General features: G+C 42.7%; 1 protein-coding gene across 1 annotated transcript in view; it reads left to right on the top strand.

Annotated features, from left to right (window-relative positions):
- The window catches only part of CLVS1 (clavesin 1), a 460,764-nt gene that overhangs the window by 393,499 nt on the left and 39,390 nt on the right, over nt 1–27,875 (top strand). The gene's annotated exons all lie outside the window — the stretch shown is intronic.

The raw sequence follows: 27,875 nt of genomic DNA on the forward strand, positions 1-27,875 counted from the left end.
TTACAAATTAATCCCGGCAGTGGCAGGCATACACTTAAGCCCTTCAAGTGCCTCATCTCCAAAGCTCACCGCAGGTACTTGCTTCACAATGAACATTACTCAGGTCAGATGCTCCTTGCCACCAGTTTGCTCCACACCAGTGCTTCTTTCAAACACTAACAGTTTCTCACACGTGAAGTCCCAAAACTGCTCCTTGCAAGCTGACTATGAATGTTGGTACATCGCGGCGTCTTGTGCTTTGCTCCTCGCGCTGCTTTCAAATTTAAACACATTGGGGCAGATTTACAAGGCCCTTGCGCCAGTTTTGCGTCACTTTTCCCATGTAAAAAATGACGCAAAAGTGACGTAAGGGGCTTGTAAATCTGCCCCATTGTTCAAAATGCGAAAAACACTCACTGCTTGAGTCAGCGTCGTAACACAGATAAAACTCACCAGTTTTATAACATTGTTGATGTCCTTCAGCAGTAGAAACTCTCCCTAGTGATCACCACAAAGGTCAATTATATGCTGCTGGTTCACTCACTTCACAACTTGCCACATTGTTTGTATTCTTCTCGCCCCTCCGGCTTGACTATCCAAACTATGAAATCATCTTGTAAATACCAAACTCAATCTTGTTAGTACCAAAGTCTTTCAGCTCAGCAGCAACCCTGTAGATCTGCTGCACACAGTATGCAGACCTGTTCAATTGCTTTGGACTGCAGGCTGAGTGGTGTAACTAGACCCCACTGGTGCTACCAGGCACAATTCTTCCTTACTGGCTTCAAACTCTTATTGCTTGTAATCCACTTAATTTCTTCTGCAGTTCCTCTTGTTTCTTCTTAGTTTCTCCAGTTTCTTCTTAATTTCTAGTTTCTCACACGTAGTTTCTTCGCCAGTGTTACAATCAAGGATATAGTCTTGTAGATTATAAAAGGAGTAGGTTTATTGAGTTTAGATCAGGTTACAGGGAAATCATGTAACGTCCTACCGGAGCTGCATCCTACTGCTCAGTCCTTCTCAACCCAACTGTCCACTCCTCCAAGCACAAACACTCTCAACGTTCCAACCATCCAATGACCTCAGTCACCGGCTAAGCAGCAGGGAACATCAGGAATATGAGGAGAATGCTTATGATAGCAAGAAGCCACAACATCATTGTTTATACATTCTGGTGAAGGCTTAAATGTACATTTCTGTACACAATTATGTTGATTCCATTCTCACAGAAGTGGGTGTATTGTATGGTTCCAGCCCTCCACCAGTTTTTAATTGATTGAATGGAAACTATTGGTGATGGCTGCTTATTTAGGTGATCGCCTGGGGCCACCAATCAGAATAAGTTGCCAATCCAAGACAACAATTGAGTATATATTCCTAAACCGTTCCTTACTACAGCATGTGTACAAAATTGGAAGTACTGAGTTATACTTATTACAGCGGCCATGCCCTTACTGGCAGTTGCTGACGATAGATTTGTAATGACTAAAATCTGAAACTTATACACATCATAAGGAAGAGATTTATGTTTGGTGACTAATAACAAGTTAAAAACTCTTAGATTATACTTTGAAAAGGATGTAGCCCCTTCTTTGTGAAAATGTACCTCAAGGTCGTCCTTGCTAGCTAAAAAGATGTAAGATGTTCTCCCTTTTTGTGCACGGTGTGTCGGTTCAAAGTTTTTAGTTTGTTCAAATACTGGATTTAAATTCTATAAGTACAATCCTGGTATGAGGAATGAAATTACATTTTAAAATCTGTAGGCCTCATTTATAGGATTTTTGCCGTAGGGCAGCGCAGCAGGTCTTGCTCCTGTGCTGCCCTACGGCAAAAGAAAAGGGAAGGAATCTATTAGATATGGCACATTCCTGTCCTTTTTCCCTGCACTGGCGCACAACGGCGCACAACGGGCTGCCGTGCTCCAACCCAGGACCCTTTGCACCATGGTGCAAGGATTCCTGCATTGCGGGGATGATTATTCTTGTGCACGAAGGGAAACCTTCCTGCACAAAAACAATCACATGAGGCTTTTTCCTCTTTCCATGTGTGTTGCAGACTTCAGCACACGTAGAAAGAAGAAAAACAAGGAGATATAAAGATATTTTTTCTCGTTGTGCCTCCCTTATGCCTCCCCCAGGGAGGCTTAAGTTTTTGGCACTGCCTCATACTTACAATTTCTCTTAAATCTGGGGTAGTTTCAAAAAGCCATGGATGTTGCTGGGAAAGCCCTCAGCAACTCCCATAGAATGCCCCTTTCACACAGTTTTCTGTGTGAAAGGGTCACATATTTATAAGGCCATGAAAAGCCAAGTAACGTTGCTTTACATGGCCCTCTAAATATGCCAGTGGCACATTGCACCACCGGAACGTCAATAAAATGACGTTCCGGCAGCGCAATAGTGCCGGAGGGGCCTCATAAATGAGGCCCTGTGTGACCAGAAAAAATGGAGAAGCTAATACGGGTGGATCAGGGGGATCAGAGGGGCATATAAAGGAGTCATGCATAAGGAATACATTTTCTATCAGAGTACTAGCGTGGATATAATAAACATTTCTGGCTCTCACATAGTCGAAGAGAGTACATGTTCCTCACAGGCTACATGATGACTGATGTTTGGTAGCAACATCAGGGATGTAAGCCTATTTCATTTCACAGCTAACATATGGCGCCCCATGAAATATTTGTTTAGTACCACATTAATGGAGTCCTTCACTTTTCCCTGTTTGTATTTTTTACACTTTACATGGCATATTTATGCACACAAGCTAATAGACGGGTCACATTTTTTACACTTAGTAAGAATCAACTCTCATATTCTCAATTATAAAATCACAAACTTAAATATATCACAAACTTGTTGCAACTAAAATACTCTTTCCCCCATTTTGATTCTACAGAATGATAAACAGAGCATTATCTCCACTCTGAGCCTGGCATACCATTGTTTTTCTGTTTCCTTTCTGAATTCTTTATTTTGTTTTGCTTCCCCCAGCCCAGTTTTCTATGCTTTGTGCTGTAGGTTATAGGGCTAGCTAATTTATGCTGTGTGAATTGTGGTCTTTGAGATAATAGAAAGACAGACATCTATAGATGTGGTTCCTCACTATCCCTAACATGTAACTATCTCTGGCGTATGTGCCTCAAAAACCCAGTTGTTGCTGTTTGTTAACCTCAGTTTGGGTTGGAATCAACACCCAGTCATCCCTATCCCCTGTCACATGGTACTTGACCACCACTTTACTTAATTTACAGATTTATGGGAAGAAATGCCCAATACACATTTCTATGGCAATTTCTTGACTTCCTATCCCAGGAAGGGATGCTGCAAAGGGTTAAGATATCTTTGAAGGGCAACTGAAGATAACACTCTCAAGCAGGCTGTGTTTGGTTTATCCAGACAAATTGTAGACAGAGAGGAAAAACCTGTTCCCAAATCGGTTTTCCTGTGGGCATGTAGTCCTTAGGTAGCTACACCTCTGGGGTGGACTACCAAGATCCTCACAGTTGAGGGAAGGTCCCGACATCTTAGGAGTGACAAGAATATTGCACTCTGGGATTGCCAAATGCCACACATCACTGGAACATTGTCACTAAAGAGAAGGGGACCTACTAGTCCATTGACAAGTGACTGCATTGTCTCCTTAGGGCACTTTTGCCGAGATAAAATAAGCAACCCTGGCACCCTGGACCTTAGTACATGTTGGATTTGGAGGAAAATCCAAAGAAGGACTGCCCTGCTGCCTCTAAGACTACACTTGCTGCTCTTTAGGCTGTGGACTGTGCCTGTAGCTGCTGACTCGGGGAAAAGTTGATTCGCAGCCCCAGATCAAAGCAGTCACTCCAAGGATCAGTTGGCTGATCTCCTGGAACTAGCTCCAGGGACAAAAGAGCTGAAGAAGCCCAAACTGCCAAGTTCAAGCCACCACAGACATTTTGCCGCTACCTGCTGCCGGGTGCCCAAAGTGACCCATCCACAATGGCCAAAAGTTGCACAGAGTCTGCTGTACCCAGGAGTGCCATCAGTGACCATAAGGGAAACTAGCCAACACCAAGAATTTTCGCTGTGACCGGGGTGTCGTGAGATTGGTAGCCCAGCTGCTGCTTGCCTTTTACTGTCACAAAGAGGACATTGTGGATCCCCGAGTTCCATGGCCAAAGTTGTCCCACCTCACCCGGGGATCAAGGACTCAACTACAACTTACCCACATTGACTGCACAGCACTAGGAGCATCTTTTCCTCCTGCATCCACAGCATCAGGACAACTCCATTGTCATATATGGCGGTTGTTTCCTAAAAGCTGGAACTGGACTGGAAAAGACTGTGGTAGTCAGGTAGATGTCCAAAGAAACCTTAAATGCCTCCTAAGCATTTGTCCTGTTGGATTTGGTCACCCAAGTTGGGCTGCAGTCACCGAACAAATGTTTTCAAACTTTTCAAAAGTCTACAAACTTTTTGTTGACCAGTGCATGTTTGTGGTTGGAGGAAAAGTTATTTAATGCTTTAAAAATCTGTATCTCCGGAACCCTCTGGTGACTTTTGATGATCAAGGACTCTATCTTTATAATTTGTTATTGTTTTTCTTTCTTGCTCTGTGATTTTCTTATTACGTTGTTTAGCGCTGTTAAATGCTTCATTTGTTAAGTCTTGCTACTCAAAGCCACAGCTACACAGGGTTGAGCAAAGGTGATACAAATCACCCTGACTGGACCTAATGCAGGGTTTGTGAGTGCATTCTATGATAAAGCCTCACAGCTGTATCATATATTATACCCAAATCCTCACAATGAGTGTCAACTTGCATCGACCTAGAGGTTGCAAGTGCTGAAAGTGAGTCTCCGACAAACAGGCTTGACCCACTTTTCAACACTGGTGGCCCAGAGAGGGTAGAGACCGCTGCCTGTGGTTCTTCTCCACTGGCTGAAGCCAGAGGGAGCGAATTGGGTGACTGCACCCACCAGCGCCGCTGACCCATAATACCACTGAGCAGGTAAAAAAAAGGGCTAAGCCTGTGAGAACTTAGAGAATATGCCCGGTTTGTTAAAAGGTAAATTCTGATGTTAGAATGCTAACCATTGCCATTACAAACGTTTTGGACATAAACTCTTATAAAGTGACGTGCAAACTATTTATTTGGGATAATTAATAGTTATTAGCACATGTGTCTAATTAATGTCTATAAACGAATAATCTAAATAATTTACAAAGTGACAATAAACATTGGGAATTTACTACAGAGAGATAGAGGGAGAGAGGGAGAGAAGGGAGGAGAAGGCTCTGAAGAGCATAAATGCACTTCACTAGAGTTCATAGGTGAGGTTTCTTACAAATTGGGTTATTGGTTGACTGGGGTGTGAGCCCTGGTCAAGCAGCAACCTCAAAACTTGTAAGGGCACGGCACAAGCAAGCCCACATTAACCTGTGCTCACCCACTAATAACTTGGCACAGAGCAGTCAGGCTTAATTTAGAGGCAATATGTAAAGTATTTGTGCAAAACCTCAAACAGTAACACAGTGAAAATAGCACATAAAAAGTATCCCACACCAAGTTAGAAAAATACAGCTGAGTTTAATAAATAAAACAAGACCAAACTGACAAATCCAATCATTAGAACCAAATATATACCATTTTAAAGGTTTTAGTGAAATTAGCGCCATAAAGCACAAGCGTATCTGGTCATGCCAGACCGGGACAAAGTCACAAGTGCAGGCCAACCGCAATGGACCATGGGTCTACTATCAAAGATGCATCGCTCAGCCGAAGCAAGGTATCAGTTCCAAGATGCGACAAGACTGCAACGAGAATTCTGTTGATGCGGCTTGTGATGTGAAGTCAAGTGTCAAGGATGCAGCGTGCAGTCAGGTAATGTGTTGGTTCAGAAGAGCACTGAGGCTGCAGTGCAGAGTCCGGCCTCGTTATTGAGGCTGCTTTCGGCAAAGGATGCGAGGGCCTGCGCTAAGAATGCGTTGTGCAGTCGAGGCGATGCAGCAGTTCCGAAGAGCTGTGATGCAATGCCAGTTTTTGAGATGGTTCATCCATGCAGCAGCGGCAATGCATTGCTTCAGAGATCCACAGAGGCTGGCAGTGCACCTTTAGCCCAATTCCAAAGATCCAGTACTGAAGTTGCACCACTTGGCAGGGTAAATTCACAGATTGCAGAGTCCAGGTACAGATGCAAGGTTGTTAGAAGCCTGTTGTGTCCCTGAGACTTCAGATTCGGAGGCCAGCCAATTTGCTCTTGCAGTCACTCTGGTTTCTGGGTTCAGAGATGTATCTCCAGTCCTTCTCACCTAGGCAAGAGGCAGAAGGTCAGCAGGGCTGCAGTTCCTCAAGAGCAACAGTCCAGCAGAGTGGCTGTCCTTGTAACAGCACAGCAGTCCTTCTTGCTGGCAGAGTATCCACAGGTCCAGAAGTTTACTGAGATGGTGGTGCCTTTGAAATGCACAGATGCCCTATCTTCATTGTCCTAGCTCGAGACTAACTACATGGGGTATGCAATCCTTTGGTTGGAGACAGGACCAGTGATGACTGCCACCTGGAAGCAGCGGTGGGACGGGTGGGGGAAGGGACGGGGGGGTGGGTTTAAAAAACTCTCTTCCCAGCAGGCCAGCTGGTCGGCCGCCGCCTCTCCTATGTCCTCTTTCTGGCTTCTTGGGAGACAGGAAGCGCCAGGGCTCCCAGGGTTCCTGCAGCCGATCACAACTCTTCAATGCAGCTTTGTGATTGGTCTGAGCGCCGTGACATGCCGTTCAGCCAGGGTCTGGAGGTGTTGCGTTCTAATCTAGGACCCTGATCGATACTGTGACCTTATGCCTCTATACGGCTATAATCCCCTTGTACCCCTATATTGGCATAACCGATCAAATGCAATATTCAGAAACTCGTCTCTGGCCTCACACGAACAGAGCCACATTTCAGAATTGCTTCCTCTGCCACTTCCTTTGCAGCTAATTAGTGCAATGACATAGCAGAAGTTACTATCTAAGATTCCTAGATTAACACTCCGAGTTCTTCAACAAGATAAAAACTCAGCAACCTGGGAAAGCCCCGCTTGCTATGTTTTGATTAGTAATAGAACTCTAATGAGCACTGATAGACGATCACTTCCTAGTGACATCTTTATTGACGTCTTATGTCCAAAAACTTACGTCAAACAAGGCACCTTTCAGGTATAAATATTACCAACATTGCCTTAAGCAAATGCTGCTGCTGTTTCGCTGAAGCTGAAGCTGCTGTTTCGCTGAAGCTGAAGCTGAAGCTGCTGTTATGCTGATGATACCATAGCTGCTATCGCTACTGCTATCACTGCTAACGAGCGAACGATGGTGTGGTGAACTTAGGAGCTGAACAGCCGTCCCCTGCAAGAGCCCAGCAGATGCAAGCTGCCCACGGACGCTGCCCCTCCTCCTCTTCGACGCGCTGAGAGAGACGCTGTCTTTTCTCCTGCTGAGAAATCCAGCTCCGGCGTTTCCAGCCCACTCTTGCGAGTGACTGGGATATCGAGTGCCCTGAAGGAGATACCAGACCTCCATCATTCTATTCCAGAGGTATGGTGTTGACTAAACCCTTAGAGAGAATTCTTGAAGCAAATCTTGGCAAAACCAACTTAACTAAAAGCTACTTACTTACTCCCCTCCCAAGTATTAGGCTTAGGTCAGGTACACTGGGGTAGGCGCAGTTAGAAGCACCAGTTGAGTATTTTAGCCTAATGTATATATGAATGTATATATGTTTTATTCATTTTAAACCATTGTATGGCTAAGAAACCATATCAATGCTTTTACAGTATTATTTCGCAATACTCATCTTACTGTACGTACTTTTTATAATAACAAGTCTTGCAATTGTGGCAATTCATTTCTCTTGTACGAGAAGAAAGACTGTTCAATAAATGTTACCCTTTATTGAAAAAGCCCGTCTCTCTATTCTCTACATATTGTGAAAGTAATCTGCACAACAACTGACTGAGTAAAATAACTGTCTATTGTTTGACACGACCCTAGAGATTGACTCTTATCTGAGGAGCAAAGTTATCATGTTGCACGGTTGTTGGAAAACTGAATCCCTTCTTGTCTGTACCAGGGAAGCTGATCACTTCCTATTCAGTCAAGAAAGTTTCCAGTGACCTCTGAGCTAGTTGGTAACAAACCCAATTAAGTTTAGCATAGTCAGTGGAGGCCTGGAAGATCCGCACTTCTACGTCGATACTACTGTTTATGTTATTCCAATGCGCAGGGCCTATTGGGAAAATAGGAACTACACTACAGAGGGGTGGGCATGTTGTCCACAGAGGCTGTATTGCAGCCTGCACGGAGAACACAGTATGTGCGCATGACTGTTTTGGGGGGCCCGATAGGGCCAGCCAAGCACTCATGCTCATATAAGGAGTGCAAACCACTCCTCCTCCTGCTCTGAGAGCAGCCCGCCCCACAAAAACGCCACAACGAGGAAAACTAAAATAATAATAACCTTGAGTTATTATCATTTTATGTTTCCTTTTTTTACACTGAAAAAAGCAGTGGGGCGACGCTTCTCCGCCTTAGCTGAGGAGCCACCACTGGACAGGACACATCCTATTCAGGTGTTAGTGAGGCCTGTCCCAGCTCCTCCTTACTATTTTGCCGGTGATGGCCCACACATAAGCTCCCATTGTGTGTGGATGTCTAGGAGGAATACACAAAGACAAACTACCAACTACACCCAGTCATGTGACCAGAGACAGGCTGCAGCCCACAAATGGCAACAGTAAGAAAATGCCAACTTTCTAAAAATTGCATTTTTAGAATTACAATTTAAAATCCTACTTCATCATAAGTTATAATTTTTTATTCCAGAGACACCAAATATGAACCGATATCTCTTCCCATTTCAAAATTACACTTTATAAAATGTAATAAGGCAAGGCAAATTTAAACCTTTGGGAGAGGTAGGCCTTGAAGTAGAGAAAACGTTTTTCACTAATAGGACATGTAAAACCTAAAAGTACATGTCCAACTTTTTAAATACACTGCACCTTGCCCTTGGGGCTGTCTGGGACCTACCATAAGGGTGACTTATATGTATTAAAAAGGAATGTTTGGGACTGACACATGGTTTATTTTCCCAGGTCAACATAGCAGATAAAAATTGCACACATAGGCTCTGCAATGGCAAGTATGAGATATGTTTAAAGGGCTAATTAAGTGGCAAGCACAATCACTGCTGCAGGCCCACTAGTAGTATTTAATTTACAGGCACTGGGCAAATATAGTGCACTATAGTAGGGAATCATAAGTAAATTAATGATGCCAATTGAGTATAAGTCAAAGTTACCATGTTTTCTGCAGAGAGCACAAGCACTTTAGCACTGGCTAGTTGTGGTCAAGTGCGCAGAGTCCTAAAGCCAGCAAAAATGAAGTCAGCAAAAAGAGGAGGCCTGAAGGCAAAAGGGGAGGGAGAAACCACGCCAAGGTTGCCAGGTCTAACAAGGTTGCAACACTGAAACACCTTTAGAGTGTGTAGTATTTTTGTGTGCTGTAAGATTATAGTATGTTCTTTAGCATAAAAATAAACACTGGTTTAGACTATATGTTTTTGTGTCTATTGTTTGACTGTTGAGCCAAGTGCCGAAGGGTAACCCAAGAGCAGAAAGGCTGTATGTGGCCCAGTTTACAGAGCCATAGCAGGATGGACCCAAGGACACCAACGGTAAATCACTTCAGACACAGTGGCTAGCCAGTAAACCCTGTCTGGTATGCGGGCCCCCAAACAGGGTCTGACAGATTTCAATGTATTAACCTACAAAACACATACCTATTTGTCAGGATGAGTTAACAATGTTATCTGACCCATTTGATAATTTTATTTATAGGGTACAAATATATATGCCATTTACAAGCGCATAAATTGGCTCTCGATCATTAGTGCTAAAGTGCCTCCTGTTCCTGCGATGAGTATGATCAGTTCAGTCACCATTTAAGGAAAATGCACAGCACAAATAAACCTTGAGATAATGTATTACCACATAGAAATACAAATGCAACAAGATAATAAGTCTTCATGAGAATCCACCAAATAAATATTGGTTCTAGGTTGGCAGATATACAAGCCCCTAGGGATGCCAGTGAGTCACTTTTTGTGACGCACTGGCAGCGCATTTGTCTGCCCTATATTTACAAGGACAGGAAATGCCAAATGCCACTACATGGCTTTTCCTGTCCTTGTAAATACGGCCCCTTTACATGCAGCACATTGTGTGAAAGGGGTGTTCCATGGATGTTGCTGTGGGTGTTCCCAGACACATTTCCAGATTTACAAGAAATGGTAAATCTGCAAATGCGTCTGAATGCTACACCTCCCAGGGGATGCGTAGGGAGGCGTAACAAGGAGAAATGTATTACTTTTGCCTCATTGTTTTCCTCTTTCTTTGCGTGCTGCATTCAGCAGCACACATAGAATGAGCAAATAACCTCTAATGATTATTTATGTACAGGAAGGTGTCCCTTCCTGCACATAAACAGTCCTTTAAAGAAATTACGTTTTAAAAGTTTGGAAAACGCCATTTCTGATTGTTTATGTGCAGGAAGGGATGTGTTCCTGCACATGAACAATCATCCTCGTGTTATAGGCATCCTTGCCCCATGGTGCAAGGGTGCCTGCATCGGTGCATGGCAGCAGTTTGCGCACCAGCGCAGGGGGAAGCACAGAGATACGGCATATTGTTGTAATTATGTTGCATCCTGCTGCACAGCACTGCATTAGTTTCTTGTAAATCTGCCACTATGACTTCCTCGAATATCTTCTGACACAGAAATGTGTTAGTACTTGGAACTATAATTTTCAGTAAAGATAAGTACTAAGGGCCTTATTTATGAGGTTTTGCCATAGGGCAACGCAGCGGCCTTCCTGCAGCTCTGCCCTATGGCAAAAGAAAAGGACAGGAATGCGCTGTATCTGTCAGATACAGCAAATTCCTGTCCTTTTCCCCTGCACCAGTGCACAATGGGCTGCTGTGCGCCAATGCAGACACCTTTGCACCATGGTGCAAGGGTGCCTGCATTGCGGGGATGATTGATTTTGTGCAGGGAGTGACCCTTCCTGCAGAAAATCAATCCATTCATCCGTTTTTTCTTGTTCTATGTGTGCTGCAGAATGCAGCGCACATAGAAAATGAAAGCATGCTTTCATTTCTCATCGTTGCGCCTTCCTAATGCCATCCTTGGGGTGATGTTAGGTTCTGACGCATTCCCTGCTTTACAATGCCTCGTAAATCTCAGAATGTGTCAGGTTCCATGGGTGTTGCGTGGGCACACCCACATAAACACCCATGGAACACCCCTTTCACGCAGTTTTCCGCGTGAAAGGTGCACATATTTATAAGGCCATGAAAAGCCATGTACAATGGTTTTAAGTGGCATTATGAATATGCAGTGGCACATTGCGCCACTGGAACATCAAAAAAGTGATGTTCCGGGGGTGCAAAACTGCTGATAGGGCCCGTAAATGAGGCCCTGTATCTCCAGTAGCTAAATAAAGTACCCTCCAAGCAGGCATAAGACATCCCATGCAATCCAATCCTGGACCGCGTGTACATCTTCTGCCTCATTTAAGAAACAGATTTTGTTGCCCAGTGCTGCACTAACATGTAATACTTATGGCTTACCTGTGTACTCATTACCACAGTCTCTACCCCTCAATGTGCAGCTCTCGAACTGTGGAAGGGCCTTGTCCCTTCAAACATAGGTTCTGGTTGAAGGATCCTAGAACCTTTCTACTGGGAAGCCTGAGAAGAAATACACGTAAAGGAGTACACACAAGGTCTACCTCAGGGGCCACATTTACCAAGGCTTCTTCAGAGACACTGAAAATTATACAGTTCTGACCTAAATCATTTATACTGCCAGATGCGAAGGTCACATCTTCAGTTTACCCTCTCAAATCTCAAATTTTCACAGCCTAACTGACAACAGCCAAAGCATTCTCCTCCACCTCAGCACCAGCTCCAAGTTTCCAATAATGACATCAAAACAAAAACAAACCACCGAAAGCATCAACTATGACGGGCATTGGAACATTCTGTTTAACAAAACGTATACATACATGTGCTGTAGGTGCACAGAAAACAAGTGGATGTGTTGAAGGAAACACTGAGGGGCCGATTCCGATCTGGGTCGGAAAGCACTCCGATCGAGCGTGATCGGGGGTGTTTTCCGACCGATCCGGACTCCTGCAGTCGGACCGAGCGAGTACGATGCGGCCGTATGCTTTTGGACTCGGTTCGGTCGGACTCCCATAGAAGTCAATGGGAGCCGGTTGTACGACAAGTACCCATTGACTGAATGGGTACGTCATGGACAAGTGCAGCCCCTACAGTTGGTAAGCATCGGTGCTATCCGCACCGTACATGCCTGTGTTGGGGAGGCCCACGGGTCTCCCCCTGTGTCTGAGTCGTAAGGCTGCGGGTAACAAGGGGTCCGACGGGGACCCCCGAAGTCCAACTCCGGGAGCTATTGCAAGCCGGACGCTCTGACTCGATCCGGCTGTCCAAATCGAGCATCGTACTAGCTTGGTCGTGAAACGTCTCCATTGCGCACCACGGTTTGCTTGTGTCCGAGTCGTACGGAGCGGTTCGGACCCGGAAACGATTCGGACGGAGATTTTGCTCTTGTTATCATCGTACTTCGACATCCGGACCGTGTACGACTCGGACGGAAATTCAGCCTCCGAATCGGATCCGCTAATGCCAAGCTGGATTCGGTGCCCTTCCGACCAAGATCGGAATCGGCCCCTGAATTGTGTTTCTGCAGTGCACACTGTTGATCTGAACATTGGAGAGAATTTTTGAATAAAGAAACAAAATTGACAGCAACAAGAAGAGTTCAGTATCTCACATACATAAAAGGTAGTAAAAAGGAGGACTAGATGTTGTCATATCCCTTGGCTGCTTTACTTTCAATTTGGACTAGAAGATAGATTTTATAGAGCGAGGTTACCATTGCTTATTGAAGCATGTTTAGTCTATTTGTCTTTTGACTTGAGCTACTGCTGCTGATTTGGTGGTTCACTCCCTTGATGCTCAGCGTTCCTGCTATTTTAAAATCCTACACCATGGCAAATGTAGGTAGTCCCATTGCACCACACACAAACTCCTTAATTCAAGGCGTGCCAAAACCCATGGCCTCCATGAACATGACAAGGTGTGGAACTCCTCAATAAATTGATATCTATCTCACTAGATTTTGTCCAGTTCCTAATTTGTAGCAGTTCAATTGTAGAGGCCAAATTGTACAAAGTTTGCAAAAAATGACCCAAAACTATAAAAAAAATAATGAAATGCATTTTTATCATGGATATAATTGAACTTTAGGGAATAACTCACATTCAAAAGTCATGCAAGATACTGGCAGGAAAGCGTGTCACAGCCTTGATTTCATAAGTAACGCAAGACATTTTCTGTTCGAACCAGTGGCCTGCACAAGGAAATTAACCAACATTTGTAACCACAAATCTTTACGCTATTCTGCAAAATTTGCATTGAACTGCTAAACTTTTACTAGATTTCTGAGGTGTAACAAGCATTTTGCCTAGGGCGTTAAACTTTATTTTAAAATTGAAAAGGCAGTCTTTTTATTAGTTCGGAGCTCGCTTTGACAATTATCAGCCATTTAACATCACAATCAAGCAGGTGTTAGAAGGCTGAAAGAGTTAGCTACAATTTTTGTGAAAAACATTGGGTTAAAATGAAGCATTTTCATAATGTAATTTTCCTTTGCTGCATTCATTATTGGTATCATCGTACTATACTTACTGCTGGATATGAAAAAGGTTCCCATGGCAACAGGAGGAGATCTGATAGCGAAAACATACCAGGCTTCAATATGATTCAGCTGAGAAAAATCTCCTGTTGCAGAGCTGACACTAAACGGACAAGTAATGACACCTAGAAATGTAGACTTCCTAAATGTGCCATTATTAGCCTGATTAGACCAGCCAGAAAATTCTGACCCCTGTGCAAACCGGGGCAAATACTGGGTGCAAGAAAGTCTCCATTCCTTTATAAAATGTGACATGCCAAACCTGCCAAAATTTAATGTGTGAAAATCCCCTGTAATTACGGGGACATGCAAATTTTGGTGTGGTATGCCCCCAAATCCACGTGTTACTCCCCAGTAACCTGAAATAGGTGAAATATATCGAACTTGGTAAATCTTGTTACAAGGGCTATCATATTTTATTGCGTGCAATACATTCTGACTAGCCCTTGAGGACACTTGTACTCAGACCGTAAGGCCTTAATTACAATTTGGGGCTAAATTCCCATCCCTGTGCAAACAGAAATTTAAACAGGGGTCGTACTTAGGAGTTGTACGATAATTACCACAACTTCAGGGTTTTCCACTTATTTATTTCTGCATATCAGCAAGGAAGAAATGTGTCCAGTTGCTAGCTACATGTTGATAGCAGTAGTTCTTAACCTTTTGATATCTCTGGATCCCCACTAAATCCTTATTTGAATCCGAGGACCCCCACTGACACAGTACTGGCATCCGTAGACTCCAACGGAGTCATTAGTGGAAGCCATGGGCCATGGCATCAGACATTTCTACAATTTAAACCTCAAAACAATCCACAAAAATGCAGAAACAAGTCAACATCAAAAACATTTACAAATTAAGAAATAGTTTCTTTATTCACACACAACTATAAAAAAATCAAAACATTTCTTTTAATGGGAAGGTTGGATCTTTTCTGAATTTGTTTTTTAATTCTAAAAGATGAAGCAATATGTTAGACTCTAGCACATCACTTTGTTCTTTTTTTCCCAATGCCTGCTTTGTTTTTGTGGGCAGTACAATTGAGGCCACCCATCGTCCATACCACATTCTGTTTGGTGTACTTGTGCTGCTCCCAGCAAGTAAACTAAGGATACCAACTTTATTTTTAGTCTCCAGTTTCAAATTCCATCACATTTACAGAGCGTTCTTAAGTTTTGAATTTCACATTTTGTTTCTTTATACATATATATATATATATAAATATATATATATATATATATATATATACATATATATATATATATATATAAATATTTTTTTTTTCTCAGCCCCCGCTTGCAGAATCACCCTGAGACTTTCAGGATATGAGTGGACTGGAGCGGGCCATAAGTTTTTAAAATTTCACAAAGATTCGTCTATTGGCGCCAAAGTTATTGGGAATAGAATGGTGCAAATTTCCTAGAGCTTCTGATTGGCTTTGTGGGAGACCTCTGTAAACATTTTTAGTGACAATTAAAAAGATATGAGTGGGATGAGGTGGTTGACATTTTCTTGATTGGATAGATACACCGTTTCACTGATAAAATATAATTCCCAAAATTAACAAATTTAATAAAATAAATGTAATTAAATATTACTATTCCCACTGGACTCAGTTCAAAATTAAAAACAAACAAAATTAATAACAACAAGATTTTAAAAAAATATATATATATAAAAAATATAAATATTACAAAAGATAGAAACAGATTAGAATGTTAAAGAGATCTACCTAATACCTGGAAAGATTATTTGAAAAAATGCAAAAATAATTTTAAAACAAAAAACTATTTTTAATAGAAAATTTTTATAAACAAAAACATTATGTATTACATAGATGTATTTTTTTATTTCCTACCCTATAAGACCACACAATTCACAACCCACATTTATATATATTTTTTAAATGTACCTCTATAATTAACATAATTAATTATGAATAAGACAAATAATATTAATGTAAAAAAAATAACAAATAGCAATTTATTTTACTCTGCAAACGTTACCCCTATAAAAACCAAAACACACACAGAATAACAATAAACACTTACCATAAATATTTATCAATTGATACATTAATATTAATAATCAACTCATTATTAACTAAACATAAATTACGTTTTACCCTCTCCCCCAATAAACACCACAACCCACACCTAAACATCATTACACAATTTTCATAACTAATTTTACATGAATAAATTAATATCAATTATCAGCAACTTATTAATGATTTTAATAGAATTTACTTCCCACCATTTACCACTATAAACCCCACATGTTACATCAAACAATACACAATTGTCTTATTTTAATTGTAATAAATTAATTAGCATTAATTAACAATTATTAATTAATTATAAATAAGTTACTTCCCTTCTATTCTCCTACAAACCCCACCACCCACTCCTACAAAATGACATAATTAACAAAATTAATTTCAAATTAATTAATTCATTAATTAATAATTAACAATCAATTAATAAATATTTAATAATAAAATGAATCCCACAATTAACTCTATAAAGTATAAATTAAATAAATGTTAATAATTACAAATAGTAATACATGTATTATAATTAAATTACTTCCCACCCTATTCCCTTATAACCCCACAACCCACTCCTAAAAAAATGACACAATTAACATAAATGCCAATTTATCAATTAATAATAATTAACAGCCAATTGATGAATAATTAATAATAAATGTAACACTATAAAATTTAAATTAAATAAATACTAATACATAAAAAATTATAATTACTTATTATAATTAAATTAGTTCTGACCCTATTGCCCTATAAAACCACAATCCATTCCTAAAAATGACACACTTAACAGATTTGCCAAAATGAACACTATAAAATCTAAATTAAATAAATACTAAAACATAAAAAAAATTATTATAATTAAATTACTTCCCACTATCTTCCCCTATAAGCCCACAACCCGCAAAAGGACCTTAAAAACACTAAATTTAATTAAGATAAAATGAATAACTACTAAAGATTTAACACACATATTAAAAAAAATTCTTACACAAAAAAATAGATCGCATACTTTTAAAAGACATACGAAAATACATAACACTGATTAATATATCGATATTTTAAACAACTATATTTTTGCAAGTTGATATTAACAACTTCAATATTTCCAAAAGCGATACTTCTTACCTGCAAGTTGATATTCTTGACCGCGATGTTCTTCCTGTCAATATTTCTGTATCACAATATTTAAAACTTGACATTTGTGTATGTCGACATTTTAAACTCAATATTCTGTCTGTGTACCAGATACGCTTGGTTCACCATTTTGTTCTGGAGTCCAAATATATGGAGCCTTGTTAAATCACACTCTTTAAGTATTCTTGTGTCAATTTACACACTCTTCCCCATTCCAGACCAGTTATTTTAGTTCACTGGAATTTCTAGTAATAGTGATAGGGCCTGCTAAGGCACAGGCCCTTCTCAGCCTCCAGCATTGCTGGTACTCAGGTGGAAGCTTCTCAGGAGATAAGCATCTATCCCGAGCAAGTACATTTAAATGAATCAGTGGTTCTGTTCATGGAATTGCTTCATTACTACTTGATTGCAAGTACTGGGGGACAAGAAGTCAAGTAAGAGACAGGAACATCTTTTCCAATGTTCCAGGCAGCAAAGGTTTATCAGCACAAAGAGTGCAGAGAGCCTCCCTTTTTCTTAATTTCTTGTTTCTTCTGAAGTTTCAGGGGGTCAAACATGGGTTCTTAATGGGAGAATCTAGTTTACTACTTGTGGGTGTCTCAAGTCTAAACTCTATGGGGCAGATTTACAAGAAACTGACGCATCCATACAGATGTGTCAGTTTCCCTGCACCTCCATGTGAAACCCTTACGCCACCATGGATGCATCATATTTACAATACGGCGCACCATGAAGCAAGGATTGACAGATACGTCAGAAATTCTGGTATCGCAAAAGTCACGCATTGCTGGAGTCGTGTTGCTTGCATGACGTAACTCCAGCAATGCATGGGGAGGCCTATTCCCAATACACTGCATCACTCCTTACACCTGCTCCAAGTAGGCGTAGGGTTTTGATGCAGTGGTGTCCTAGAAGTCACTTATATGAGGCATCCCCGAGGGGGAACGCCCCCCTACATACAATATACCTGATGCAGGTATAATGTGGTGCAGGTCTTTACAAGGTGACGCATCTCCCTAGATGCGTCACGTTGTAAATGGGCAGCAACGTGGCACATTGTTTACGCTGTTGCTGCATCACAAAAAAAGATGCAACATCGGCGCAAAAGTGTTGCAATGGGCTTTTAAATCTTCTCCTGAATGTTTTTCTCACTCTGCACTTGTGATGTGACGCAAGTATGATGTAATTCTTGCTTCTAGAGGATAAATTGTGGAGAATCAAAATTACCTGAACACCTTGCAGGTATTATTCCAATATGGCTGAGGGTTTCCTAATGCAGATGAATATCTCTCCTGCTCATCGATTTCACCCGCTGCCAATTAGTTCAGCCCTGCCAACTTTAAATGCTTTGGAACACCTCTGTTATCACAATCACCGGGGTTCCATACAATGGAGGTGTACAGTTTAGAAGTATCTTATAGTTGAAAATGGAATCTTATGCAGGCAGAGCTATACTCTTCCGAATGACAGGACTGTTAGCCCAGAGCAACTTCTCTCACTATCATTGGCTATTGGGCCTAATCTGTTGAAACCTAAACAGATTCAACTGGTCTTTGCATGTGGGAATTGATCAGTTCTTCAACCCAGTGTTGGTAATTACTGCATCTATTTACTCGAAGTGGGTGCACTATTTTCCATTCATTGTATTTTGAAATGTATACAAATGTTAATCAAAGTCTGTTATCGGCTCGTGTGTTTCGGAAAAAAAATACATATATTAAACAATGTTAGTATCAAAGGCCCCCACCAGGCTAACTATTGGATGTGTACATACCATGAAGACAGTTTTTTGGTTTGTAAGAATATAGCCTATTCCCCACCCGACAAGATTTCTATGCTTAACTATTCTGAGGTGGTCTTGAACTGATACATTCAAATTTAAAATGTAACACCTCCTCCAATATCAGCCTGGTGAACTGCTGCAAAGTAAGGACAGCTCCACACAAGGTAACACAGTGGTTGAGGAACTTAAAAGCATAAGTAACATAAAAAGACTTCGAGGGGGGAGGAGCCTAGCCAGCAGCCGAGATGGCCGCCTAGCGCATCGGCTCCGTCGACCCGTGTGCCTTCTACAAAGATCCTGCATCGAATCCTGCACCTCCGTGCGCCACACTCACCCAGGGGACGCTCCTACTCCCGCTGCTGCGAGTCCCGGCGAAAGCGGAGTGATTCCGAGGTTGTAGAGCCGCTGTGTCCATCCCGGCCTCTCGAGTGGCCGCAGCAGGGACATCTAGTTGCAGAGGCGGCCGGCGGCGACAGCAACAGCCGCGGCCGCTGAGGAGGGGGAGGTGCCGGTGGACGTTTGCTGCAGACTGGCGCTGGGATTCTCCATCGTAGCTTTTCTCGGATTGGTAGCATAGCGCGCCTAGCCTGTTACATTGTATCGGCTCCAGTATACTGTATCCCGGCCTCGCTGGAAGTGGGCCGGGATTGTTTCTTTGTTGCACTCCTCCTAGGCGGACGCCATTTTCCGCGTCTGCAACCCTGTGCCTGCCGGAGGGAATCCCTGCTCCGCCGGCTTCCTAACATCAGAAACTTCCCTGTGCCCGGCTGCCTTCGTGTCACGGTGTCAACTGTGCCCTGCAGATATTGCACGGTTTATTGGGGACGGCTCGCTGGCGAGTGAGGCTTGTTTTTCGTGGCGATCTGCGGCTGGGCGCACAAGATGGTGGCCACAGATGCATCCCCCACTCCGGATCCACCGCTGGGGCTCCGGGATGTCCTGGATGCACTTGAAGGTCTGCGTATGGCCTTTCGCAACTTTGCTACTGACTTGGGGGCCCGGCTCACTGAGGTCCTTCCGGCTGGTCACGGTGGCTTCTCAGCACTGCACACTACGCCACATCCTCCGTTGGTCGATGGTGAAACACCCGGTCTAGATTGTACGGAGACATCGGATGGGCGCGTCACTGTTTCTGCTGCAGTACTCCTGGACATCGCCTCGGGGAAGTTTGGTGACACTGCACCTCTGCGAGGGCCGGTGCTTCAGTCTCAGACGCCATGCTGCCCTCCTCCTTTGTTCTCTGGAGACGTGCTTCTTGCCATCCTTCGGGACTTGCTGTTTGCGTATCGTCTGACTGCTACGCTGGAACTCTCATCTGGTCTTTCACCCTGTAGTGCTGTTTTTGGACTGGCAGTGAAGATTTCTTGTGCCCCCTACCATCGAGCCCCGAGCCAGTTGGCCTCGCTGCAAGCGCCTCGACTCTCGCGTTGGATTCCACGGGGGCCCTCCCCTTCCATGTTGGCTGCCCTGGAACTGGACTTTGTTGACATCCTGGTTCGAAGGGGACAGGGCTGATGATGCACCCTATTATGCTGCAACTTTCTATGTGTATGGCCGGGACTGGGATTGACACTTGTTGGAGGTACAGGTTGCTTAGGTACTAGGTCGGGACCTGGGGTTGGGCGGCCGTGGGTAAAGTAATTGTTTGCTTTGGTAATATCCTGGGCCCTCCTCCGATCAAACGTGATTTTTTCTTCTTTTTCTTTCTCTTCTTTTTCTGCATTTCGGGTACTCCTTTGGGGCGACAGACACTCTGCTAGGGGGGGGTAGGCCGTAGCCTCTGCATGTGTGTAGGGTGGGGGGTTAATTTTTCGATCGTTTTAATTTCTATGGGCCTCTTTTTCCTTCTTTTCTCTTCTTATTACTTTTGTCCTTTGTTCCTTTCCTCCCTTATTTTCTTGGGTCAGAGGGTGATTTGGGAACTGGTGGGTAGCGATTGGAGGTCACTAGGTGACTGAATTATGTTCTATCCTGAATTAATTGATTACAGTTGACTGTCTTGTGGGAAATGCTTGCTGATTATTCTGAGGTTTCGTTACCCGCTTCTGTCCTCATCGTATTGTTCTGCCTCGGATCCTTCTTGACCTTACCGCTGTGGACTCCTTATAAATAATTTTAAAATTAAACCTCTTTCTTCCTTTTCTACGTTTTCTTGCTTTATCTCTCCTTTTATTTCACCTCTTTTCTTCTCTTCTGCATTTCGGGTTTAAGGGGCGACAGACACTCTGCTGGGGGGGGGGTGGCCATAGCCTCTGCATGTGTGTAGGGTGGGGGGTTACATTTTATTTTTGTTAGTTTCTATGGGACCGGTTTTTGCTTCTTTTGTGTTCTTCTCTTTCCTCGGTCCGTGTTCAGGCATACTGGGCGAAGGGTGGCGGAGTGGTATGAGGGGGTGGTTGGGATTGCTACCCTGTAACGTGAACATTGTGTGGCCATCCTGCCCGGTCGGGACTGTTTGTTGAGATGTGGATTGTACGGCTCGTAGCTACTGTCATGTCCCACCTGCATGGTCCTTGCTCTTCTTTTATCATTTTACGAGTACGGAACACTATGACCTGACTTTAATAGTTGCATAGAAAAACTTGAAAACTTAACCTTAAACACTCCTGTGTCATGGTCTTGCGGCAATTTCCAGTCTGATTCCTGCTTGCTAGCCGATGTGCAGCTGTATTACTATGTCACCGTATTGCATGCCTGGGTGCTCTATGAGAGTTCGTGGCCGGCCGGAAGGTTGTAGGCCCGTATTTGTACTGTATTTCGTGCACAATAAAGGTTTTCAAAAATTTAAAAAAAAAAAAAAAAAAAGACTTCGAGATTTTTCAGAAGAGACTACACACAAAAACTTCTGCATCAGATTGAAAATACATAAGTCTTCTACATGAAAGCACAAATGTTAGCAAGTAGGTTATGCTTAGAAAAGATTACTGCCCATGAAGGTCAATTCACCAAATTGCCTGGGGTAGCAGAAGGCACATCATATGCCATTTAACATTTACTTTCACTCACACACACATGCCTTCTTACGCATACACACACATTCACACATACACACTCTCTCTGTCACTTGAACATGCTTGCACCCACAAGCACGCGCACAACATATATTTAAAAGCACTTTTACTTACCCTAGCTGCCAAAGAGTGTCATATTCCAGCTAATTGTAATGCATGCTGTATTACAGTACTAGTGAATGATAAAATATTATTCACTATTACTGTAATCCATTTTTTTACAGAAAACAAGAAAGTGGAACCGCAACCGACATCCATAAGGACGAGTTGGCCTTGTATTCCTGGCACTGATACTGCCAACTCTGAGGCCAGGGGTCGCAACGGCAGGGCCGGGGGCAATATGGGGCAAGCCTAGAGTTGCAGCTGCGACCCCCGACGAACCCTAAATTACGTCCTTTTTACCGCCTCGATAATGCCATAGGCAGAATGAGTTGCGGATTTTGTTTAACAAGAAATACCAGAATAAATATACAATTACAGCAGCTGTGGCAAAGCAGACACTCAGCACAACCCTGATTAGTCCTGAATATGACTTGATTAACAGGTGTTCCTCTTCCTGTTTCTCAGATCCTATGGGCACTGCTACAACCTTTTGCAGAGAAAATCTATAAATCCAAATTTGAAAGTGAACACCCTTCAAGTACCATGACTCAGACAAGAGTTTAAATGTCCATTTAAAAGCCCTCCTTTATTTTATCATATATTTGACAAATTAAGCATAAACAGCCAACATGTTTCGTTCCTTGAAATAATGGAACTTCTTCAGGGCATAGAATTAGTATAATTTCCAAAGTGCAGTGAGCTACCTCTTATATCATTACTAATTTCACAATAGTGTTTATGATCAGTCACATGGTAATGACACTGTGTCTTCCAGTATAACGTCAGTCACATCTCAATCAAAGGGACTGAGATGTAACTGATATTATGCTGAAATACACAGTGTCATCATAACCAGGTGATTGGTCATCAAGGTCATCCAGCTAGTACATCTGGCTGTCCATCAAAAGCTATAGGTGTTTGCACTATAATGGCCCAGTAATGCCCTAATAACAGAAAGTGATGTAAAGTGATGAAACAAGCTTTGACAAAGCCAAAAAGGTCTCACTATTGTAAGAGCTATTGGCTTTGCCAATGTGTTTTAGCAATGTTGAGGAGAGTGGTGTGTATTTCATAGAGCGGTATGTTGAACAGTGGAGTAGAATGTTGTAGAGTTGAGTGGCAGAGAGCGCTGTGTATTGGAGTAGCATAGAGTGGAGTCACGTAGGGTGGTGTACAGTGGATTGGCATAGAATAGAGTGGAATGGTGTAGAGTGCATTGCCATAGAGTGTTGCAGAGTATAGAGGAGTACAGTGCATCAGCATATAATTCAGGGGTGTACAATGCAGCGTAGTAGAGTACAGTGTTGCTTAGCAGAGTGCAGTGTTTTAGAGTGAAGTGGTGCAGAGTGGATGGTGCAAAGTAAAGGGGAGTGGCATAGAGTAGAGTGGCATGAAAAACAGTGGTGTAGAGTGGCATAGAGTGCAGTGGTGCAGATAAAGTGAAAGAGTAGCTACCTATAAATCTATTCCCCTAATTTACTAGGTCTGTAAAACATATGCAGATGAATAATTGGCTTGACTATCAAATTATTACAGGACTAATAGACCGTGTGGAAACCGGATTCATCAAAGGGCGTTTAGCAATGACAGCTTTAGATTGTTACGTCAATGGAGACCGCGTGGGCGAACACAGAGCAGGCTACAGCAGGAACCACGGATGCAGAGAAGTGTCTTGGCGTTCCATCATAAGGCAATGGAATGGCTGGTGGGGAAGCGTTCAATCTCGTTTTAATGACTTCAGATCTTCACTCAGCAATGCTAGTGCCGTCTGGCATTCAATGGGGTCACTGCACTTTCCTCTCGCCGTCACCTGCTAAAAGACAAATGTTCTTCTTTTCTTAATAGCACAAAAGCTCTAATTAGCAGCAATCTATCAAACTAAAGATAGCAAGAGTATAAAATTAGGGAACTGCAAAAGAAAATTGGACTCTTATGCCATCAACAATAGGCCCTGCAACTCATTTCTGAACTCACTAATTACAACACACTAAGGCCCTCACTACGAGCTGCCTGGTAAATTGTGCCCTTACTCAAGTACTTAATTAAACAGGTACAGATTGCCTGGTAAACACATGGGCGGGTGGATTTCGGATCTCTGCATTTCATGAACTATTTCGCTGAGGAAAAGCTGCAATAGGAGTTATTTGTCAGCTCCCAAGAAATATCGATCCGTGGGGTATCAGCATTTATCGGGGCCTAAGAACAAGACATTCCCGGCTGGGCGAAATATAAAGACAGCCAACCTGTGGAATATTCCACCCTCCATCCATGGGCGTCCGCAGGGGAGGGTAAGGGGGGACACTTACCCCCCTGGATCGCCAGTGCGTCCGGTGTGGGCTCAGTCAGGGCCGGCCCTATTCCATCATGCTTTTGAAATGGTGCCATTGTTATCTGTGTTGTGAATCATCAAACCAGATTTCAGTTTAATTCACTTCATAAAATATAATTAAACCTTAATCGTATTCGTATGCTGGTTAGTGCGAGCCTCCTAGATGCACAAATTGTGAGGGACCTGGTTGTGAACGGGTACTATTATGTTCTTACATTGGCCGGCTGGTCGTTAACTGTGACTTAAATTGTTCAATATTATTGTTAATTATAATCAACATAATTACACTTGTTTTATTACATAATGAAAAACGTGAAATTGGGGGGGGGGGGGGGGCTTGGCCTCTTCAAATTGTCTTCAAAATGTTGGAGTCCATCTGGAACTTTGTGTTCTCCGTAATAAGAGGAATGGGAGCAGGAACACGTGACAAATTAAACTAATGGATAACTAATAATGAGCAGACACCAGAGGAAGAATTGTGAGAAGTCCTTGACACAAAGAGAGGCCTAACATGAGAAGGAGCTGGCTCTTTTACTTTCTAAAATCCTCGCTTTGTTCCTTTAACTTTGGAATGAAGCTAAGCTATGCTAGGGTGGTTCAGCAGAAACATACAGTGTACAACATGGAGTAACAGGACTATAGTTCATTTAAAAAAATGTGTAAATATGCAACGATATGAAGACTTTAGTGGTCTTCAAGTAGATGCAAGAATGACATTGTAATGGATTAATAAAATTTAACAGCACACATTCAGGAACATATGAGGATTTTCATTTTCATAGTACATATGAAAGCATTAAGTCACATATGCAAGTAGGGACCCTTCCTTCTACTCAGGATGAGTAAGGTACACACCTAAGTTTGCCTGTGCTCACCCTCTGGTAGCTTGGCACAGACCAGCCAGGCTAAACTACAGAGGCAATGTATAAATAGTTTGTATATAACACACAGTAAGACAGTAAAAACTCCATAAATGGGCACCACACCGGTTTAGAAAAATAAAGTATTTTATCTAAACCACACAAGACCAAAACGACAAAAATCCAACTTATAGATATCAAAATATGACTTTTAAAAGGTAAAAACAGTTCTGTCCATAGGAAACTATGGATCTGTCACTTTTTGAGCAAAATACTTTAGATGCATCAATATTACAGGAAGAAAACCGGTGCAGGGAAGGTGATGTGTTGGTTACTTACTCTAATGGAAGGTTATGCGTTGGTTCCTTGCTTCAGGGGAGGTAATGCATTGGTTCCTTACTGCCACACAGGGGAGGTGATGCATTGGTTCCTTACTGAAGCGGAGGTGAAGCGTTTGTGTTGGACTTGGCCCTTTTTGCAGGGTCATCCCAGAACTTTTTGTCTTCCTCCTGTATTTTTTTTCCGACCTGTTGTTGGTGGTTTTATGACTCTAAGCACTTTATCACTGCTGATCAGTGCTAAAGTGCATGTGCTCTCTCTTATAAACTTGGTAAGATTGGTCTACAATCGTTTGGCATATTTATTTACCTATAAGTCCCTTGTACAGTGGTATCCCATACACCTAGGGTCTGTAAATTAAATGCTACTGGTCGGCTTGCGGCGCTGCTTGCGCCACTCACCGAAGTAACCTTTCAAACCTGTCTCAGGTACAAAAATGTAAATTTAGCGGCACAAAAATGTAAATTTAGCGGCATTATTGCGACACTTTATTTTACTCGTAATCATTCCTTTTCAGCCCTAAATCAATGGAACCTGTTTTAGCATGGTATTCCATTTTGAAATAGGCATGTTTAAAGTTTCTGCAGCTCTACGTAAGCACTGCTCCAATCTACTAACCTACTAACCTTGTGGGAAGGGGCGTATTTCTCCCTGGTATTTTCTAGCGCCCATGAGTGCACCCCTGCCGGGGCACCACTTTCACCGCTCCTGGGTGCAGTCGCACAGCTCCCCTTTGCTCCATGGGTGCAGTCACACAGCCCCCATTTGCTCCCTGGGTGCAGTCTCAAAGACCCCTATCGCTCCCTGGGTGCAGAGGTACAACCTCCTCTTGTGTTGCGTGCACTGACTCCCTTTTATGGGTAGTGCTGACAGTAAGATAAATATCTTGCCCGTTGTACTTGCCAGCTGATTTCACGATTTTTTTCATGAATCGCGAAATCGCAAAATGCTGGAGGGTCTGATTAGGACATGCTACACACACCATGTCCTACCTTACACTTACAATGCGCCCTGCCTCAAACGGAGCAAGATAGGAATTGCGGGAGGGACACCAAAGGGGAGGGTACTGACTGTTTTTTCAAGGTAAATCCACATTCGAACTAAAACAGTTACAGGAAATTAATTGCTTGAATATACTCAAGTGTCTATAATATTATGAGCCACTCATATTAAAGGAGGCAGGAAGCCGGTAGGATTAAAAAACGAGGCAATTAATGTTTAGAGAGGCAATGGTAGAACCTATTTGTTTGAAGGGACACCTGAAGCAAGCCTGATTCCCACCTAACGCTACTTGAGGATGTAGACTTGAAATGGAGCGGGCAAGGCCATGTCCATCAGGGTCTGCATTTCTTTCACAAGCATAATTCACTGGCACACCAGGACGTTCTCGGTGTCAAGTTCCACTCTATGTCGTGTTTTTTCGAAGAATGTAAACATAGCACGGCTCTTTGAGACTTCAGATCAGTGGTGTATGTTTGTCATCCGTTGTTCTTTACACCATAACTCATGCTACTAGCATCAAAGGCTAATATATTTTTTAATTAAGATGACGTGGAAACTGAGACACTAATATATTTCGAAAATAGTTCAGGCAGTTGTACTGCTTGCAGATTGCAACACAGCCAGGGCTGGACTGAGAACCAGAGGCAGTCCTGACAAATGTTTCCTTCCCAGCCCCCATACTGCATGGAGCAAGCATGCAGGTAGCAAGCGAACACGCGGAGGGGTGCTTGGGTGGGTTCACTTTGCAACTCCACATTATCTAAAAAGGTGTAATATTTGCAGCATTGTAGTTTAAAAAGGCGAATTTTTAATTAGCTAAAAGCTGACCTAACATACAAAATCTTGGCCTCTTTCAGAATTATCCCTGGTAATACTCCATTGAGCAAAAGGTAGAGAGCAGAAATGGGCCACATATACTAAGAGATGGTGTTGTTCTCTCGCAGGGCTGGCACACTTCTGGCTGCCTAGCGCCAACTCAGGCTCTGTTGCACCAAAACACAAGGTTGCCTCTGTTGTGGTCAGAATATTTTTAATGCAGGAAGCCATACCTTCCTGCACAAAAACTATTCTTGGAGGCCTATTCCTCTTTGCATGTGTGCTGCCGGGTACAGCACACATGGACGGAGGAAGAAATAATGAGAAATTAAGATATCTCTCCTTGTTACACTAGCCTCGGGTATATGCACATTTTTGGCGCACATTCACATTTACTTACGTCAGTATATATGAGATTGCATCAAAATACAAGGGTGGTTGCACAGGAACGCCCATGCCCCAACCATGCAACGCTCTCCGACACAATAACACAAGGAAGTGCTATGCGGTGCCTTGCGTTACTTTTGGATAAAAGCCCATACAAAGTCACTCAGATCTTGATTTGAGTGGCTTGGTGAATGCAAAAAAGGAATTGCATCAGGACTGCACTCCCCGTGCAAAATCTTAGTAATTCTGTGCCCGAGTGTCTATTGGGAAAAACAGTTTGACTCAAA

This window comes from Lissotriton vulgaris, chromosome 4_1 (assembly GCF_964263255.1).
Source record: "Lissotriton vulgaris chromosome 4_1, aLisVul1.2, whole genome shotgun sequence".
NCBI lineage: Eukaryota > Metazoa > Chordata > Amphibia > Caudata > Salamandridae > Lissotriton > Lissotriton vulgaris.